The sequence below is a fragment of the Botryllus schlosseri genome, chromosome 4 (genome assembly GCF_051294905.1).
Source record: "Botryllus schlosseri isolate E-star chromosome 4, Bs_hap1, whole genome shotgun sequence".
NCBI lineage: Eukaryota > Metazoa > Chordata > Ascidiacea > Stolidobranchia > Styelidae > Botryllus > Botryllus schlosseri.
Genome location: NC_137239.1, coordinates 13,143,441 through 13,165,891, shown reverse-complemented (window position 1 = coordinate 13,165,891; position 22,451 = coordinate 13,143,441). Strand labels below are relative to the sequence as shown.

The 22,451-nt window shown below is 38.8% G+C and overlaps 1 protein-coding gene and 2 long non-coding RNA genes across 6 annotated transcripts in view; 1 reads left to right on the top strand and 2 right to left on the bottom strand.

Moving 5' to 3' along the window:
* The window catches only part of LOC145438169 (uncharacterized), a 373,612-nt gene that overhangs the window by 202,099 nt on the left and 149,062 nt on the right, over positions 1-22,451 (bottom strand). The window lies entirely within an intron of this gene.
* Positions 1-22,451, bottom strand: part of LOC145438144 (uncharacterized) — a 119,861-nt gene that overhangs the window by 2,188 nt on the left and 95,222 nt on the right. The window lies entirely within an intron of this gene.
* Positions 4,267-22,451, top strand: part of LOC145438166 (uncharacterized) — a 357,286-nt gene continuing 339,101 nt past the window's right edge. Inside the window, exon 1 of the long non-coding RNA XR_013914868.1 lies at positions 4,267-4,283. This is a non-coding gene — a long non-coding RNA (uncharacterized LOC145438166). The remainder of the gene's footprint in view (positions 4,284-22,451) is intronic.

Genomic DNA, 22,451 nt, shown 5'->3' with positions numbered 1-22,451 from the left:
TTTATAGTTACCAACCAAAATGGGGAATAGAGAAACGAATTGATAAGATGCAATACATTACCCTTTACCCATTTGTACACATTGATATGATACAATTCGAGCCTGCGCCAATGGTTGAGGTGTATATAAACCATATTCGAATTCAAAATCAATAAAGGTAGATAAGGTAGATAATTTTCTATTAAATTTCTGTACTACTGGTTTACGAGAACGTAAGCTGTAAGCTTCGATCACTTTGTTTGTGGTCAATTTATTTGTGAGAGAACAATGGAGGCTCAGTAAAACGCACGATCATTGAATGATTGGTCGCTCTCACGGGTTACACCAGCGTTTCGCGAACAATCCAAACATTTCAAGATACAGTGATTTTTATGGACACCGATTAATTTATGACTTGAAATTGACTCGTGAATTTTGCTCCGAGTCATGAGTCAATCCACATTTTTGATACGCCGAGTCAATTCCAGTCAAGTCATTTTAGCAAAGTGACTCGAGTCAAGTCAAGTCATGCGAAAAAGGTGACTCGAGTCATCCCAACACTGGCAGAAACATCGTAAGCTATGAAACTTTTGCACAGAATGATAGACGTAAGTAGTTAGTATGATCGCTCGTGACCTGCCATTGTCGCTTATGGTGCGGTCGCACATCGTATGGAAAACTCGTGGTGGCACATCGTACTTTTTGACCCCCCCCTCTCGGTCGCACATCGTAATGTATTCCTATGGGTGCGCTGGCATGTCGTACTTTCAGGTATATGCATCTCTGGCAAAACCTATTGAAAACTCGTGTTGGCACATCGTACTTTTAGGTATAGGCATCTCTCGCACGTCGTACTTTCGCATGTCGTACTTTCGCGTATAGGCTGTGGTGGTGATTCGCCTTGTGTTCTTATGGGTGCGTCGGCATATCGTACTTTCGGGTATAGGCATCTCTCGACCGGTGTTGAATATGCATCAAGTAAATAGCCACGTGATTGGTCCTTTCTTAATGCATATACCCCAAATTATTATATATGACCGATTCGAGTGAATCCTAACGTTTACGGTGAGTGCGACTGCAATATATCGTTATTCTTATGGCAGCGGCGGTGATACGTACTTTCGGGTATAGACTGCGGGCGGCATGTCGTACTTTCAGCAAAAAGGGTGTGAAATAGTTTGCTAAATCTAGTAATCACTTGCAAGGTAATATTTTGATAATTAGTTTGCCACAGAGCTGGCGTAGACAGTGATTCGAATACCAACAATAGCCGCGTTCACATACCAACACTTCAAAGAGGTGTGAAATATTTGTAAAATCCTACGAGTGCTCACATGATAACACATCAGACATAGTCATCTCTCGTGGTTTGGTGTTACAGAGGTAGGAATCACGCACAAGTAATATTTTGGTAATTAATCGGTCACAGAGCCGGCGTAGACGGCGATTCGAATACCAACAATAACCACGCTCACAAACTAACACTTCAAATAGGTGTGAAATATATTACAAACCCCACGATCACTCACAAGATAACACCTAAGACAGAGCCATTTCTCGCGTCTTGCCATTACATACATCCCAATCGCTGCAGTGTAATGTGTCGATGGTTTTTACTATCAAGTAATAAGTAATGAATAACAGAACCGGCGCAGACGGTGATTCGAAAACCAACAATTCGGCACTTGCACGCGATCGCTATATGTTTTGACACTTCGGAACAGTGGTTGACTTTAGTTGCGTGATACAAATCATGAGAATATTCAATCAATGTGTCAATTTGTCAAATTGAAATGAAACTCACTACACAAATCAAGTTGATTCGTATTTGAATGTGTTGATTCGACACAACTCAAATCCTTTGAGAAATCCTTTTAACGCGATATGTCGAATCGAACGTAACCTGAATATTACTGACGCTAACATTCGACCGCATCGGATTATTCACACATTCCGCGCCGCTGTTTTCACACATATAGAATCAATACCAACTAGCTCAATGAGAATCAAGAATCACAAGTATGCACATACAATCATTGTATTTATTACTGAGAAATCAAACGCTTAATAAAAACACGCAACTAATCATTTGCCAACTCTAGCATTATCAAAAAATTCAGGAATTGTTGATTGAAAATCCTTGAGTCCTTATTAAAAAAAATGTTATAGTGCGGTGTCGGGATCCATTCGCAGGATGTACTAAAGGTAAATTCAGAAAATACAGAATGAAATATTTGGACTTTGACATACATTCATGACATGTGAACGAATGACATTCATGACATTCATTAAATTATTCACGGTAATTAGACCCGATGTTGTGGTAAAGGTTATTATGACAGCAACAAACTTTTCAGTACCATTGTTATTAACATATCGAGTTGTAAAACTATGCGTGTCTGAAATGTTCTTGATTGGAAAATTATTCCACCTTGATACAAATCACTCTGCGTATCGCGAATATCAGAAAATATTTTACAAATGCAATTGTTTCCAGTAACCAAGACTAAGGATGAAACAACAATTTCGTTTGCTGATTAACAACCGGCGCAATACTTCATTGTCGGAATCTGCGATGAAGAACTGAAACACATACCCGCATTACCCCGGTGTCAAGATGTGTGAATTGGCATACCGCCGCTTGATTAATGCTTAATCCATTCGCACCATTTCTCACACACTTTGATCATTACAAAAACAAATTGGAATATGTTTGCTAGACACCTCCTATTCAACTAGGCTTGAGTAATACAGAAAACTCCTCACAGTAATAAAATCGCAACATATGCTTCACCGAATACTACAAAATGTGGTTGCATTGATGTTCAATGTTTATAGTAGTGATCATAAATTATCATTTGAATCTTCTAAAATTGTAATCGTAAAACCAAACCAGAGGAAGTCATCAAAAACATATTGCAGGATGTTTGCTCAATGCATCCTAGTTTGGTAAACTGGAATTATTTGTAGAACGCACACCAACAAAGAAAAACACGCAACCACTAACACGATTCCTAGTTGAGATTGAACTCCTCGTCATTTTCTACGCGTGCACAACTATAGGGTCGTTTTTCTGGACACAAGACCTAAAATCTTTGAGTTGTCAAAACGACACACATATTTGTAAATATCACTTACTTGGTTAAAGCTAATGCATCGACGATAACAACCGACACGGATCATTACTATTTATTTTATAATCATTTCAACAAAATTACACACACTGTACATTGTTGCTTTTTGCGTTACACGAGAATAAATCAGATCACAACGAACTTAAGGTGTATTTTACTCACTCGTCGCATTATGGATATTTACCATCATCGTTTCAACGGCGTGCATCGTTTTGCCGAATACGAAATATGTTAGTGTAGCAAACGTTTTAGCGTAACAGAAAACTATTTTCACTTTCTTGACTTTTGAAAACGATACACGCGCATTTTGTTTGTGTCAACTATAGTTACTTGTATGATACGACTGATAATCCCCGCGACTCATACAAAAGTATGAAAGATATTTACATCACACAAAGTACTCGACCTTACTCGATATATTTGGTGTTACGAAACTGAAGAATGATTGCCTACGCTTTCAAAGTAAAGAATGCTTAGTTAGACTCTACAAACTGTTTTGACGTCGCAAGTGTTTTTGACATGAATGATCCAACATAGCTTATTATTCACATAGTTCGATACAGTACTAGTACTTACAGAAATATCAGAGTTGTTTACACAAAAGTTTGTATATGTACAATATGTGAATACCATGCGTAAGTCCTGCACAACCGCGGTATCTATCCTAGTTTAGTCAACACAAATTTATTACACCGGGTCACGTAAACTTTCGTAGAAGATAAGCATAGTCACTACTCGAGGGTTCTGGCAATGTCATAGCAATAAACCAGTTACTCCAACAACAGAGTAGAGTACCTATGTTTTCTAGTCACCGTCCTTAAATCTTACACACAAAACAAACAACTTTACAAACGAAAAGTGCTGAGTCATCACATGATTGCCGTCACAACAAAACGACTAGTAGATGGAGCCGTAATAAAAATGTTCCTAACCCTCGGCACACCAGTGAGAAATCGTGCAATGGATATGTTTTGTCGAGTTGTTGTTGAGCGTCAAGTCTTCGTGTTGAACCGTACATTTGAACAGCACAACCACGATCCAATTATACCCACGAATCTATTTTCATTTTGACACAAACTGTCCCGTACAGAAAAATAAATTTTCTTTCCTCAACACACACTTCTACATATTGGTTGAATTAAGGGCCTTTGAGTATTTGGTTGTATTAAGGTAATATACCTACATATATACCAATAATATATGTGCATTGTACTGAACTGTGATGCTCGAAGATGACACAAAGGACCAACAAGAAAAATGTGGATTATGAGACCATCCTGTCAAAGCTGGATTTACTAACAGAGAAAATTGACGAACAAAAAGATCAAACTGGACAGAAATTTGCTGATCTGATGAATGAAGTACAAGAACTTAAAAAGAGTGCTGAGTTCCTAAGCGCCCAGTATGAAGAAATCAAAAACAAACTCGACATCTCAGACCGGGAACTATCCGAAGTCAAATCTCAAAATTGTGAACTAAGGAAAATGGTTTACGACCTTCAGTCTTCCAATAACGAAGCATGTAGAGCAATCAGTGACCTTGACCAGTATGGGAGAAGAGAATGTATAGAAATAAAAGGAATTCCCTACAACAAGAATGAATGTACTGACGATCTAGTAATCACTATGGCAAAAAAATTGGAAGTGAACATCAGCAAACATGACATAAGTGTATGCCACGGACTTGGGCAACCCACCGAAGACTATCCAGACCCGGTCATACTAGCCGAATTCTGCTCGAGGAGAGTCAGAGACGCAATCTTCAGCAACAGATCAATATTACATAAAGAACGAGAAATTTAGATTAATGAAAGCCTCACAAAGTCAAACCACACAAGATTCAATGCCTGTCTCAAGTACAAAAAAGCCAATGCATTTAAATACATTTGGACAAGACATGGAGTTACCTACCTGAAAAAGAACGACGATGAACGAGCTATGACAATCAAAAATGATGAGGACTTATCAAGGTACAACATTTTCCTATAATACGAAAAAGTGGATCTATGATGATGAGATTGTTTGATAGCCATGCCTATTAGGTTTCCTTGCGGCTTCTGCCGACAACCCTGTAAATCAAATCAGAGAGCTATTTACTGTGATTTATGTGATTCTTGGCTCCATCTTAAGTGTAGTAATTTGACTATTCTTCAATTTAATCATCTTGGATCATCCGAAGAGAACTATTATTGTTTTCAATGCGTTAACTCCATATTACCTTTTTCTTTGCTTGACAATGTGCAACTTTCACAAGAATACCTTTGGTCACCGAGAATGAACCTACCTATTAGTACTAGTTATCATAACATTGAAAACCTCAATTGCTTGTTTGATGATAGTCCTTCTATGTTGTTATTACATGCAAATGTGAGATCTCTACTTAGGAACATAGGGATTCTTTCCTCAATAATTTCAGATCTTAGTCATAAACCTGACATAATTGCAATCAGTGAAACTCGACTAGCCTCTGTCCTACCATATGAAATTGACTTAGATGAATACTCATTCATAAATGCTAACTCTCCAAACATAGTTGGGGGAGTGGGGTTCTACATTAGAAGTAGTATCCAATTTCAAACTATCACTGAATTTGATCTAAAACTAAAAAGTTGTGAAGAACTTTGGATAGAGACCCCCTTGATCTGCAACAAAAAAAGATCTAATATTATCATAGGAGCTATCTATAGACACCCCCACCAACCACTGGCTCAGTTTATTGAAGTTCTTGAGAATTGCCTAGAAAAGCTTACTGCACAGCATAAGACATTCTACCTGCTAAAAGATTTCAACATAGACCTTCTTAAAACATCAAATAAATACTCTAGGGAATTAGCCGATCTTATAACTAACTATTCTTGTCAATCACTGATAAATGACCCTACTAGAATAACTCAAAAAACTCAATCGCTGATTGATCATATCTTTACGAACAACTATTCTCAGCACGACTCTGGTATATTAATCGGTGACATATCTGATCACCTGCCAATATTCCGTAAGATTGCTAATACCTCTCCAGGAGTTAAACCAAAAATATCTTTTATTCGCGACTATAGAAGACTCTCACTTGATTTGTTTTCATCCGAACTTACTGAAGCATTAACTGACCTACAACCCGTCTGCAGTTCCGAACCCAATAACAGTAACCAATTCTTTACCTCATTCATTAGTTGTATTAATTCACTTTTGGACAAATACGCACCGCTTCGCAAACTAACGCGCAAAGAACGCCGGTTCTCGACCAAACCTTGGTTCACTCATGCAATCCGTAAATCTATAGCAACTCGACGTAAACTATATAAAAGTCATTTTTTATCAGACAATGCTGATAAAATAATTTTATACAAAAAGTACACTAATATTCTTACCAAAGTGAAGAAAAAATCTAAAATCAATTATTATCGGGAATAATTCCAGAAGATTCAAGGAAATCAACAAGAAATCTAGAATCTCTTTAATCGATTATTCAAAACCTCCAAACCAAAAAAATTTCTATCGGAAATCAGTAATGACAATGTCATTATTACTGCTGAGAAAGACATATGCAATGAGTTTATTCAATACTTTGCGAACATTGGAAAAAATCTTGCAGATAAACATGTGTTATCTAGAACCTACAAGAAATACCTAGGTAGGCCACAACCTAACTCAATTTTCATTGAACCAACAACAGAGAATGAGATCATCACAATTGTGCACAATCTAAAAAAAACTCGGCAACAGGGCCTGATGGTGTTCCTGTTAATATTTTGAAGGAAACCATATCCATAACAGCGCCAACCCTCACTGTATTGATTAACAAATGTTTCGAACTTGGGATCTTTCCTGATTGTCTCAAAGTAGCACGTGTGACTCCAATTTTCAAAGAAGGAGATCCACTCAAGTTATCCAACTATAGGCCAATATCAATATTACCAGTCTTTTCTAAAATTTTAGAAAAATTAATGCTAATTAGATTAACCAACTTCACAGATGAATTTAATATATTATCTAAAAAACAGTTTGGATTTAGATAAAACCACTCAACCTTGCATGCAGTAATTGACAGTGTTGATAACATATATCAGAGCTTGTTTGAGAAGCTATCAACCATTTGTGTTTATCTAGATCTGCAAAAAGCATTTGACACTGTCGATAGAACTATACTACTAGGCAAATTACATCACTATGGATTTAGAGGCGTGATGTATAAACTATTGGAGTCTTACTTGAACAATAGAAGTCAATTTGTCAAAAGTAACGAATTTTCATCTGATAAATCAATAGTTGAAATGGGTGTACCACAAGGATCCGTTTTAGGTCCCTTCTTGTTTTTGATCTACATAAATGACTTAAATAATGCCTTTGACTTTACTATCCAATTATTTGCAGATGACACATGTCTGATGCTGTCGTCGAACAATATAACTGACTTAGAGTCCTCTTGCAACTCACACCTGCAAAAATATTGGATTGAATGAATAATAATAGTTTAACCATAAATACCTCAAAAACTCACTGTATGTTCTTTGGAAGGAATTCGAATAGTAATTTTGATATAAGGCTGAATAGGGAAAGCCTGATTCTACAGAAAAGCATACATTATTTAGGTATAGTTATTGATAACAATCTGACATGGGGTGAACATATAACCTCTATTTGCAACAAGCTATCTAAAACCATAGGTATCATTCGAAAGTCACGTTTTATTTTACCACAATCCACACGAATAATGATTTATCATACCCTATTTCACTCTCATCTAACTTATGGTATCATTCTCTGGGGATCCACATGGGAGAAACATTTGGATCGAGTTAGGAGCCTGCAAAATAAAGCCATCAAACTAATATGCCTTGCCAATCGTAGAGATCACGTTGACCCTTTATATTATAATTTAAAAATCCTGAAAATTGATGATATTTACAGATTGTAAGTCGGCATTCTGATGCATAAATTCTACAATAACACCCTACCTGACATTTTCTCGGACTACTTTACACCTATCAGTGAACATCATTCTCATTTTACAAGAGGTTCTGTTTTGAATCTGTAATTACTTAAGGCCCATCACAAAACGATTGCCTATCAAGGTCCTCTAATATGGAACTCCATTCCTTCGCATATTAGGAGCAATACTTTATATGTATTTAAAACCATGTATCGTGCCTTCCTTATTGAATCATACAAAAGCTAAAATGTATTTTTAGTGTGAACTAGTACCGGTCAACATATCTTGTTTGTTTCAGACCTGTACACTTTATATTCTTTTCCTCCGTTTATCCTAACATGTGCTCTTACGTTTATCCTGTCAATCTTACAATTCACTGTTGCAGTACGATGTATGCAATTTATAGCCAATCTACTTCGATCAGCTGCAGTAGATTCGATGATCAACAGATCACTTCGCTGCAGCTTCATCTTGCAATCGTAAAACATATTGGCCAATCCTATGAACTGTAAATCGTATTCGTACACATCTCATTTGCTTTGAAATTGACACTGTAACCATTTCTTTTGTATGTGACCGTGATTCTGAAGTTTATGCTATTTTGTTGCCTGTTTTGTTATTTTGCGATGATGAATAAAAAAATTCTCTTTTTCTTTCTTCTCTAACCAATCACTTTCATCAAACACACAACTCAATAAAATTGTTTACTTTGTACAACATCAAAACCCCGATTTAGTTGTACATGTAGTTGAGAAATATTTTTAATAATCCATATCACAATCATCGACTTCCGTTTACGGTGTTAGTGTGTGAGTCATACCGGGAGACTTGTATCAAAATTGGTTCGAATTGACTAAATACAACGAGGGTTGAAATACTTCGAGTCGATTCATAAGTGGTCTCCGTTGCGGTTTTAATCGAAGCATACAGAACGGTCTTACTGTAGGCTCTTCTCTCGTGTTCAGCAACTGAGTGGTCGAAACGCATGCATTCAAATTTGAACAACGACCTTGTTTCGTCACGCGAAAAATATCTTCACTGTCTCGATACTCTGATACTCTGCACAAGATGTGTAAATCCTTTTCACACTCATAATACTACACTAACGCGATACCGACGTCAAGCGACAACGTTTAACAATACCAATGACGCTGAACATACGACGCTTACCCCAGTAAAAATACCATTTTCATTTGGAAATATATTTTTTCCCTGAGTAACAAACCCTTTTCGTCTAGAAATATATTTTTCGTAGAGTAACAATACCATTTTGGTTTGAAAAACTATCATTTATCTGAGTAACAATACCATTTCGCTTGGAATACTACCATTTACCAGAGTAACAATACATTTCACTTGGAAGTCCGCTGTTTACCTGATTAAAAATACCATTGTCCTTTGGAGATCTATCGTTTGCCCAGATTATCAATACATTTTCACTTGGAAATCTGACATTTACCTGAGTAACAACACCATTTTCGTTTGGACAACTGGCAATTACCTGCGTAAAATTACCATTTTCACTTGGAAGTCCACAGTTACCTGAGTAAAAATACCATTGTCCTTTGGAGATCTATCGTTTACCCAGAGTAACAATACATTTTCACCTGGGGTCTATCGTTTCCTAGAGCAACAAAACCATTTACGTTTGGAAATATATTTTTTCCCTGAGTAACAAACCATTTTCACTTGGAAATATGTTTTTTTTCCTCGAGTAACAATACCATTTTCGTTTTGAAAACTGACAACCACACCCGACAATTTGATATTTTTGTATATTGTAACAACGGACAGCGACAAAATATACACCAGAGGTCTCAAACTCAAATGTGCTCGCGGGCCAATTTCATAGTTTTGATGACGCCACGGGCCGCAGCATCAATAATACGGATATTCAATGCATATTTTCGAAGTAAGCCTTATTTCACGGGACCAAGCAGACAGGCATTCCTCAAACATCGTGGAAATGTAATTTCCTATTGTACTATTCACGCTTGACACGGAATAAAAATCACATTTTCAAATATTTGATTAAAATTGTTTTTGTGCCGGGCATAATTTTTTTAATTAATGAGTTATAGACATCATGCGAGAGGATGCATCATGACATCGTAAAACTGTCGGGCTATAATATTGCAGCTAGTGGACCATTGACGTGCTACAATTTTATGTGGAATATTATAAAATCGACTGAAGATTGATCTGATATCAGATAATTTCAACGGTGCAGCCTATTCCTGGTTTTGATATAGTCGTGATAAGTATAGGCTATTGTTACCAGTGGCGGCTCGTCCTATAGGGCAACTGGGGCATTGCCCCACCTAAAATTCTGTTCAATAACAATTTAACCATTTAGAGACGCACAGCGATCAATATATACCGAGATCACAGCGAAACCCGCGTTCTTCTTGTGCTTGCGCTTGCAAATGCCCATACATAGCGAAGTCTCTGCGAAAATCGAATTCTCTTCTGTGTTTTCGCTTTGTCAATGCCTAGCCGGGGCTTGCCCCGGTAGCGCTCATAGCAAGCTTTCACTATCTATTCTCTCAAAGCCGCGCACAATAAAGAAACAGTGATTTACTCTCTCCTATTCGTAAAATGGCCGAGCAAGTGGGGCAACTATGCCTGGTCGCCGCTACGGTGTGATGTAACAATCGTATCTATATCTGAACTCGGTTACCGTAATATGCGTTGAGTCGACCTTTGCTGGTATAGGTCGATTTTGACGGTGTTTCGCACCATGATAATTCTTGAAACTTGGTATGATATGTCGTGAATGTAGTATTTAGCACTGCTCCAAGTTTCAGGCTTGCTACTTAAAGATAAGGGTAGTTATTTCGTTTCCGAAGTTCAGTGTGTGCTAATCTATCATGTACATTGTACAGCAAACAGATTTTACTCAAAAGCCGGTATTGGTCTCCATTGATTTTGACGATGTTGCATACCGAGATCGGTCATGACATTTGGCACGGTAAGTCTTAATGTTAGTATCGACCGCTGTAATAAGTTTTAAGTTTGTCACTGAACTATATGGGTGGTAATTTCGTTTCCAAAGTCGAGTAAGAGCTGACTCTTCATTTATCGCTAACAGATTTACGCAAAAGCCGTTATTGGTCTCTATTGATTTTAACGATGTTCCATACCTAGATCTGTCATGAGCTTTTGCATGTTATGTCTTGATTTTAGTATCGAGCGCGGTGCCAAGTCTTAAAGTTGACACTCAAGGATTGAGGCAGTTATTCCGTTTTCGAGGTCGAGTATGGTAGAGATGCGCGCTGATCTGATACTCAGCCTACCTACATCATTGCGGATCTCACGCAAAAGCCGGTGTCTGTCTGTGCTAATCTAGTCTGCGTTTCATAACGAGATCGGTGATGATATTTCCAATGGTATATCTCGATGATCGCATGAAACAGCTAACTAAGACTCTCGGTTTGCATTCAAATATTCACATAATTTTATGTTCGCCAATGTCCATTTCACTGTGAAATTGTGGCCTTCAAATTTTACTCAAACTTCGGTGTTCGTCTGTTTGTATTGATTTTGACAGTGTACCATGCCGGAATGGGTTATGAGATTGCGAATGCTACTTCTCGATGATTTCATGTAACAGTATACTAAGTTTACGGCTTTCATTCATGTATTTATTGAGTAATGTATTTTCCAACGGCGATTTCGCAGCAGACTTATAGAGTGTAAGCCGTATGTGTTGTGTCACAGTCTCCAGTTTCAAGGCCAAAATGTGATATGTTGTTCCGAGACCGAAGTTCCGAGGCTGCTGTCCTTAGTTCTTCAAAGACCATTCAAATTGATGTTCTGGATTCTATATGACAGCCCCAATCTATGAGATAACAATTGCGTATGTGTCCGAACTCGTTGACCTTTGCAGTTATAGGCTTACGCAATCTCTCGAGTTCTAGTCATTGCAAGTAGTCTGGTCAAGTCAAGTGCGAACACGAATCGTATTGAATCTTTGCTTCGTACGTAGTTTATGCAGTTGCCTTTAGAGCGAAAATTAGAGGTCTAGAAATTGTCCATGTCCAGTCCATTGATCCAATCGTACGCCGGGTACCTCCGCGTTGGTTGCCTATCACCTGGTCGTAACTAGGGCTGGGCAAAATCGAGTACCTGAGTGATTCGATTCTGAATCACGTAAAATGCTTCGAGTCGAGTCGAGTAATCGAGTATCACTCATTATGACGTCATAGCAGAATACTATTTGTCAAAGTTCAAATATGTACCTTTTAAGCGACCACAAAGAATATAATGCCTGTTATCCATCATATTCAGGATACTTTGTTATTTTTTTCGACCATCATCATCATCATCATCATTTGTTTATTAGCAATTTTATCAGTTCAATACACCACAAAAATGCGATACAATGAAAAGACAGGAAGATGTCGAAGCGACAAGGAGTAGTCTATGGAATCTGACACCCACCTTGGCCTAGGCGATGTAGAGAGGAGGCATGCACACTGAATGAAAGTAGAGAAGATAGTATAGAAGAAGAATGCGACAAGAAATAGGGCGGTATGTCATGGGAAGCGAGATCGATAGGTCAGTCGTGGTCCGGTAATCTTGAGGATGGACTGTATTTATTTAGTAGTAATTGCTTGTATTTCGACTTGAATGTGGACATGCTCGTCGACTGTCGGATGGCCGGCTGGATACTGTTCCACACATCCACCATACCGATTTCATATGCACTTGGTGACAATATTGTGGGATGATCATGACTTCCGAAATGTGCTATTTCCAGTAACGTTCGTAGCTTTGTAATTCATGATTCGTATGCTACGATACGGCCAATCAAGGTTTCAAGGCTTCAACAGTGAAATTAGCATAAACTCGTTGATCGTTGATAAACTCCTCGTTGATAAACCAACTTTCAGTGGTGAGGAGCGTATAATTTCAGTACTAAAAAAAATCGACTTTTACTACTCGGCTCGAATCATTAAAATTAATACTCGGTTCAGATTCGAGTACTCGAATCATTGTGCCCACTGCCCATCCCTAGTCGTAACCACCAGCTCAGTGGTCGTAACACACCAGAATCGTGTACGAAACACTTTCGGACGTGCTTAGAAAAATTAGGGCCTATTGATTTGCGTAATCTCTAACTCTACCATGAAATCATAACGCATGCTACTAAGGATGACCTGATAATTGATTCGTGGCATAGTGAAGATTCTTAGTTCACGCACATTTTGTATATATAAAATATTCCTTTGATTAAAAAAATGAATAAAACATTTGTTACCACACTTCAAGTCACGGCTCACCGGCAAACCTCTCGCGGCACCTACGTTCGTTAAAATCACTGTTGTCGGGAAATTCATGTGACCATCATAAAGTTACAGCATTTTTACGTTGGAAAACGCCATTGTGACGTCATGTTGATAAAAGTCGCTCGCAGCCCTTGCCCCACCACCCGATATTTTCACGAGCCGCCACTGATTGTTACTGTCATTGCCAAAGTCAAATTAAATCAGCGTTAGATTTTGCCTTCGAATATTATTGGAACATATCAATAACAACTTAAATATAATCATTATTGCGTCATAGTGATAGCATTGCCTCTTAACCTTTTAGCGATCGTATACCCATTGTGTTTCCAATAAGATTTCTCGTAGCCCCTGGCCTTTTTCAACACAATTTCTGATGGTACGTATAATAAAAATCAGAAAGTCCATTCACATTAAATCGCGCGTAGCGCGAAGACTATATTCCAGTTGAATAAATTGGCCAAGAAAATATTCCACAGCATATAGGCCTAATTCCACAATGCATCTCGTACACCCTAATGTGGTGCTTCGTACCCTGATGGGGTCTACGGACCCTGGTTAAGAACCTCTGGAATAGAAATGCCCAATCGGAGAAGGATTCGTGGATGTTACAGCTGTAGAGCGTACAACAACCTTACTCGCCACCGATAATAACATGGATAAAGAGAACAAACAACAAGTTTGTTGAGATTTCTGTGATTTTATAGTCGTTTTAGCGTGAACTTTAAGTTCTTATATCTAAAAAAGATATATGGCACTTGAATATATTGTTGAATACTTGAAATTACAAAATGCCTCCGCGGGCCGCACAAAATGCTCTCGCGGGCCGCGTGTTTGAGACCTCTGATATACACCAACAACGACTCCGATACATTTGTGTAATCACATATTCACTTGTTCTGGTACATCCCATCAAAGTCATCGATTAGCCACACACACACAATTACAATGCACTGCTTCGATATGTCCGCGATGTCTGGGTTCGTGTTTTGAATTTTCCAGAATCAATCTGTCTAAGGTTGTAATCCTCTCGACTTTGGTAACTGGATGATACATGGATGACAATCTTCGGGAAACGACTGAATGCGTGCTCCCCATCGTGCTAACGATTTCAGGTTACTTGTAAATAATTTTCTTGCTCACACTATACATATTATAGGTACATGGATATGTAGTGCTAATCGTTTTTTGGTCAATGCATATCGCTCCAGTCAGTATGAAATTACAAATCCAATACAGGCCAGTTCATTACCGATCCCGGTTATTCAACACAAAGCGATAACACAAAACCAATGACCAAATGCAATTAAACATGTAGATTCACAACCCGTGTTTTGTTTCCGTGAAAAATGACAATACATATCGAATATACTTTACGATTGTTCACCCCGACCAAGTATTCGCATAAATGGGATGTATGACATTACATACAATGTGTAGATGTACAAATGTTGGGAGTTTATGTGCACCTCGGTATGACCCATAGACAACATCATTATACCCTCCAGGACTTCGTTATTGTATCGCGAGGCCAATAAAATCGATTTTGTATATTCAATCGGTGTCATAGACGACGGAAGACTTGGAGATCCAATGCAAAATACAGACAAACAAACGGTCATATTTGTCCATCTTGGTTAATCACTCAACTACCATTGGTGCTAACGATACAGTGAACGGTACAGTATGCAACGCATATCAATAGAGTGATATATCCACAGGTAAATATGGGGACCGACCACAATAATTGTACCGATATTTAACCGAGATTACTATCCGTTCACTGGTTCACTCGATCGTTTTAGCAACTTGTAACATCACAAGATAGACACGACTCGAATTACTAATATTCACAATTTTTATGATAAGTGTCCTTACTGATCGTTCACTAAGTCTATATGAATATTCGAAAAATCGGATATCGCTACTCTCAACACCAGTGATTCGGTTTAAGTTTGAAATCGATTTGGTAATGTAATCCGAAATGATGTGTTTTTGCGGGATCTGTTAACCTTCTCAAGAAAGTGCTGTCTCTTTGACACATGAAACAAATATTATCAACCACACCTTGCGTGCATCGATTTGTCGGCGTCATACAATTATTGTGGCCGGTCCCCATATTTACCTGTGGATATATCACTCTATTGATATGCGTTGCATACTGTACCGTTCACTGTATCGTTAGCACCAATGGTAGTTGAGTGATTAACCAAGATGGACAAATATGACCGTTTGTTTGTCTGTATTTGCAGTGGATCTCCAAGTCTTCCGTCGTCTATGACAGTGGTTCTCAACCTTTTTCATCTCGCGGACCGGTAAAATTTCAAAAAATGTCTGGCGGACCGGTGAATTTTCAAAATTGAAATGAAGCCGAAATGTAAAGCATGCAGCCGTTTTTTTGCAATTATATGGTGGTAAAGAGTCACATTTAGACGGGTTTGATCGTAATTAATTATCTTCATGATGGCATCCATGAAATTTTATGGTAGCCAGTCGAGGTAATATTGCCTTGTCCAGATAAAGGTGCTACCGCCGAGAGTCGTTTACAGACTCTCGCGCCGAAGGCCGTGAGTTTAACCGATCACACCAACTCGAATAATATTCTTCTCTTTGACAATATCGAGAGAAGATGCGTTTCGGAGTCGAACCAAGCACCTTTTCGTGTTACCTTGCTCATTATCCACTGTCACCAGATGTATGGGCTACTCTGGCAACTATACGAATACAATGCGCGCCGGAAGAGAAAACCTCACAGCAACTATATCGAAAATACGATCCGTGCCGAAAAAGCACTTCGTCAGCCCACCCCCCCAAAACGTTGGTCTTTTGCCCAAAAGGCGCCAATAGCCAAAATTTTCGATAATTCATGACTGAATCGGTTTTCTCGCTGCCGAATTTTGGCACACCTTTCGGAATCCCATGTTAGCCTAAACTTGATTATGTGTTGGTACGTCGTGGCACGGTAACGGCTGACGCTGACATGCCTATTTCTATAAATCATGCGTGTTTCTCGGAGAAGGGCACCTAATAAGCACAAGACATTTAGCGACACTAAATGTCGCAAAGCGCAAAATGAACTTGGCAAATAGTTGGGAAAAGTTAAAAAAAAAATAATACGGTATGATTTATGTTCATTTGCTAAATAATTTTGGGCTCTTTTCAAGCTCGGCCCCTCACCAATTGGGTGCTTTGGGGTTCCCCAGTTAAGGTCCTGCACTGAATAAATCAATGGAAAACGAATGATCGCGCAAACTACGATGTTAACCGATGAGTCAGCTCGTACCTGTTTTGTACTTGTCGCTCGCATGTCGTCAAATGACACGTCTTGAACTTTAAGTCAAATCGAACATGTTTACAGCTCTAATCTGTTACCTCACGAAGTTCTGAATCGGTTTAAAATTTGATGATTTACTTATTTTATCAATGGACAAGCCTTGAACATTGCATCTTGAATATAAGGTATAAAATTGTAATAAACCTGGCGGACCGGCAGGAATGTCGTCGCGGACCGGCACCGGTCCGCGGACCGGCGGTTGAGAACCACTGGTCTATGACACCGATTGAATATACAAAATCGATTTTATTGGCCTCGCGATACAATAATGAAGTCCTGGAGGGTATAATGATGTTGTCTATGGGTCATACCGAGTTGCACACAAACTCCCAACATTTGTACATCGACACATTGTATGTAATGTCATACATCCCATTTATGCGAATACTTGGTCGGGGTGAACAATCGTAAAGTATATTCGATATGTATTGTCATTTTTCACGGAAACAAAACACGGGTTGTGAATCTACATCTTTAATTGCATTTGGTCATTGGTTTTGTGTTATCGCTTTTTGTTGAATAACCGGGATCGGTAATGAACTGGCCTGTATTGGATTTGTAATTTCATACTGACTGGAGCGATATGCATTGACCAAAAAACGATTAGCACTACATATCCCTGTACCTATAATATGTATAGTGTGAGCAAGAAAATTATTTACAAGTAACCTGAAATCGTTAGCACGATAGGGAGCACGCATTCAGTCGTTTCCCGAAGATTGTCATCCATGTACCATACAGTTACCAAAGTCGAGAGGATTACAACTTTAGACAGACTGATTCTGGAAAATCCAAAACACGAACCCGGACATCGCGGACATATCGAAGCAGTGCATTGTAATTGTGTGTGTGTGGCTAATCGATGACTTTGATGGGATGTACCAGAACAAGTGAATATGTGATTACACAAATGTATCGGAGTCGTTGTTGGTGTATATTTTGTCGCTGCCCGTTGTTACAATATACAAAAATATAAAATTGTCGGGTGTGCTTGTCAGTTTTCAAAACGAAAATGGTATTGTTACTCGAGGAAAAAAAACATATTTCCTAGTGAAAATGGTTTGTTACTCGGGGAAAAAATATATTTCCAAGTGAAAATGGTTTGTTTACTTGGGGAAAAATATATTTCCTAGTGAAAATGGTTTGTTACTCAGGGAAAAAATATATTTCCAAACGTAAATGGTTTTGTTACTCTAGGAAACGATAGACCCCAGGTGAAAATGTATTGTTACTCTGGGTAAACGATAGATCTCCAAAGGACAATGGTGTTTTTACTCAGGTAAATGTGGACCTCCAAGTGAAAATGGTAATTTTACGCAGGTAATTGTCAGTTGTCCAAACGAAAATGGTGTTGTTACTCAGGTAAATGTCAGATTTCCAAGTGAAAATGTATTGATGATCTGGGCAAACGATAGATCTCCAAAGGACAGTGGTATTTTTACTCAGGTAAACAGCGGACTTCCAAGTGAAAATGTATTTTTACTCAGGTAAATGGTAGTATTCCTAGCGAAATGGAATTGTTACTCAGATAAATGATAGTTTTTCAAACCAAAATGGTATTGTTACTCTACGAAAAATATATTTCTAGACGAAAAGGGTTTGTTACTCAGGGAAAAAAATATATTTCCAAATGAAAATGGTATTTTTACCAAGGTAAGCGTCGTATGTTCAGCGTCATTGGTATTGTTAAACGTTGTCGCTTGACGTCGGTACCGCGTTAGTGTAGTATTATGAGTGTGAAAAGGATTTACACATCTTGTGCAGAGTATCAGAGTATCGCGACAGTGAAGATAGTTTTCGCGTGACGAAACAAGGTCGTTGTTCAAATTTGAATGGGTGCATTTCGACCACTCAGTTGCTGAACACGAGAAAAGAGCCTACAGTAAGACCGTTCTGTATGCTTCGATTAAAACCGCAACGGAGACCACTTATGAATCGACTCGAAGTATTTCAACCCTCGTTGTATTTAGTCAATTCGAACCAATTTTGATACAAGTCTCCCGGTATGACTCACACACTAACACCGTAAACGGAAGTCGATGATTGTGATATGGATTCTTAAAAATATTTCTCAATTACATGTACAACTAAATCGGGGTTTTGATGTTGTAGAAAGTAAACAATTTTATTGAGTTGTGTGTTTGATGAAAGTGATTGGTTAGAAGTATGTGTTGAGGAAAGAAAATTTATTTTTCTGTACGCGACAGTTTGTGTCAAAATGAAAATAGATTCGTGGTTATAATTGGATCGTGGTTGTGCTGTTCAAATGTACGGTTCAACACGAAGACTTGACGCTCAACAACAACTCGACAAAACATATCCATTGCACGATTTCTCACTGGTGTGCCAAGGGTTAGGAACATTTTTATTACGGCTCCATCTACTAGTCGTTTTGTTGTGACGGCAATCATGTGATGACTCAGCACTTTTCGTTTGCAAAGTTGTTTGTTTTGTGTGTAAGATTTAAGGACGGTGACTAGAAAACATAGGTACTCTACTCTGTTGTTGGAGTAACTGGTTTATTGCTATGACATTGCCAGAACCCTCGAGTAGTGACTATGCTTATCTTGTACGAAAGTTTACGTGACCCGGTGTAATAAATTTGTGTTGACTAAACTAGGATAGATACCGCGGTTGTGCAGGACTTACGCATGGTATTCACATATTGTACATTCGGGTTGTTCAAAATTTGGAAAATGTTTGGAATTCTACGTGTCCATCGCTTATTCTGTAGATTATTGTTAAAAAACAATAATGTGCTTGAAAGAAGCTCCCAGGAAAGCCGCTAACATTTGTCTAAATGCGTTTGAAAGTCGTTGTTGAAGAGTGGGCGGGCAACCGACAGCAGAGGCGGGCAATCACGAAACCACGGTTCTTGATTGGGTAATCGGCTAAGCTTCACTGATTACTGCAACAGCTGACTCGGATTCGGGAGCTTCGCTTTACTAAATTGAAGTCTGTTTTGCTGAGGTAGAGTCTGTTAGTAGCGGTTGTGGTTCTGTACAAGCGCGTTGTGTGTTGATGAGTCATTAGTAGTACTGTAACACGTGTTCTTTGAATGCTTCAGAGTCGATAGCAGTAGTTTATGCTTTGGAGCAACAATAGTGCAGTCATGGCAGAGGCAAAACGACGAAAGATTGCACACATGCCGCAGCGAAGAACAAGATCCAAATCTGAGCAGTACTTGGTCGGATATACTTGCGATTAAATCTGTGGCTCGAGATTACCTACTATACGAGAAGTAATGAGTTACTTGCTGCATCTGAAAGAGCATTGTCCTCAGTCAACCCCTACTCATGAACTATGTACTGTGGTGGTGGATGATGTAGTGACAGTGTGGAAAATGGCGAGAATTGCGACAATGCAGAAATCACATGTGGTGCGATCACTTCAAAACTTGCACGAAAGATGGCGTGATCTGAAGAAGAATCCGAAACAGGAAAGTGATCCCAAGGGTAAGAGGAGAAAATTCACTGATAATTTGGACAAGCTGTGGGATATTGGAAGTAGAGATGCCATAACAACAATAAAAAATGACATTTATCTATCACATGAAAGAAAGCTTGAAGACATTGCATTTTATGAAGATCAACGGCAATCTCGCCAGTCAATAATGTTGGGAAGAGACAAAATTCTGACTAAAGACCTCAAAACGAAAACAGCAGCCATTGCAGATCAAACTGTTGAAAACGTTTCACACGACTCAAGTTGTGACTATGTTGTTTTTGCATCATCGTCATCTTCAAAAGAGGGTGACAGTTTGAGTTCAAGTTCTGACTATGATGCTGATGTTGGACTTGGCACCTCGACCCAATCCGTTAAACTGATAGCACCTAAAAATATTATGAAAAATACGCATGTTTCCCAAGCTCTGGATCGATTGCAAGTAACTGGCAACGATGCTGATGGGAGCATTTATTAAGGCTTGTGGAGGAGATATAGCCATGTTCTCCCTGTCAAGATCTTCAACGAAGAGAGCCAGGGAAACAAATCGCCTGGAAATATCTCAGGACATTTTGGAAAAATTTGCCGAAAATAGACCACAGCATGTTGCCATTCATTGGGATGGAAAGCTCACAGAGGATAGATTAGGAAATCGATATGAAGCTTTGTCAATTGTTCTATCTTGTCAACCTCAATACTCGGAAGGAAAACTACTTGGAATTCAGAAGATACAAAATGCGGCAGGTCAGACACAAGCTGAAACTACTTTCGACATAATTAACACTAGAACTACCGGAACTTCAAACTACCTAGAACTACCGTGTGGCTTTTTTGACGCATATTAAATTTTATTTTCTTCGATAAAATGCATTCACCGGCGCTAAAAATCAGCACAAATCTCAACAAACGGCATTAGAAACCATTGTTTATTGCGCTCACAGCTACTTGCAATATTTTACATACACCTTGATGCAAGACTTATATAACAAATCGCCGTTTTTGGGTGTAACATATAAGTGTTGTTCTGGTGCGCATTTGGTATTTGAGCACGTTGTTTAAAAATTTGGAGTAGGTTCCAGATCCGCTTTAGCCACATCATCATTCTTGGTTATTGCTGACATATCATAAAGCTTATCAGATGAGATTTGCATAATGCAATCTCGCAACTAATCCTCGATTTGCATATTTTTGTAGCATCGGCATTTTGGCAAGTAATAGACGATCATTCACATTCTAAGAAAACATGCACGGACCATCGTCGACTTGTTGGTACCCTCATAGAATACTGCATTGCAACCTGGCCAATAATATCCCCCGGGTTTTGTTTCGTTATAACATTTAACCGTCACTGGTTTCTTGTCTGTGTTGTTTCTGAAGGAAACAGTTACCTCCGGTTGGAGTGAACTCGATATGTGTACAACTTCGATCTCTATACCGGCATCTCGCCGTTACGCTTATAAACAAGATGATAGCTTTGAAAAGTGTGGCTACATGATGCTGCCTGTGTTCCTTCTGATCCTGGGTAGCTTCAAGCAGCTTTTGACAATAGTGTCCACTGGGACTTCGTTTGCTTCTCCAAGCGTATACGGCCATATTCACGTAACATTGTTTCAAGATGGATTACATCAGACTCTTCACATTACTATGCTTGGCAAATGTATAGATTATGGAAGAGGTGTCCTGTCCTATCCTTGCCTAAATATGAGACGCCCGTGTACAGATACTTGGTAGCAGCAGCGTACACCATCTGACATTTTACCCCAATTATTTGCTGGCATTTCGACCATGTAATGAACGAAAACAATATTATCTTTATCGAGTCCGCACCTTTTTGTACTCCTGATGTCAATAGAAAGCTCATGACTTCCATAAACCTGTTCCTCGGGAGGGCCTGACTAAACATAATGCACCCAAGCCCTCAATCGTCATATGCATTCAATTTACTAGATTCAGCTCACTCTCCCCCCCGAAGATCCATCTCGTAGACCGGAGCAAAGGCCCTTTGCCTTTGTACAACCCTTGTATATTAGTATGGACAATACAGATGTAGGCTTGGTCTAATGGTACATTTCAAATGTGATGTCCTGTAACACGCTGAGCTTCAGAAATATAACATTACAGAGCTTTGGTGACTCGGAACGAGGAAGATCCAGGGCCTTCTGTTACAGGGGATGTTGTTGCTAACACAGTTAGACCAAGTAGATATTAACAAAGTTCTGTTGTTACAAACGGCTTTTCTGCGTTTATCAGATATATAACCACGTCAAGAATATGAAACTGTGATGCCTGAAGGTAGAAAAACTGTAATGCGTCAAAAAAGCCACTCGGTAGTTCTAGGTAGTT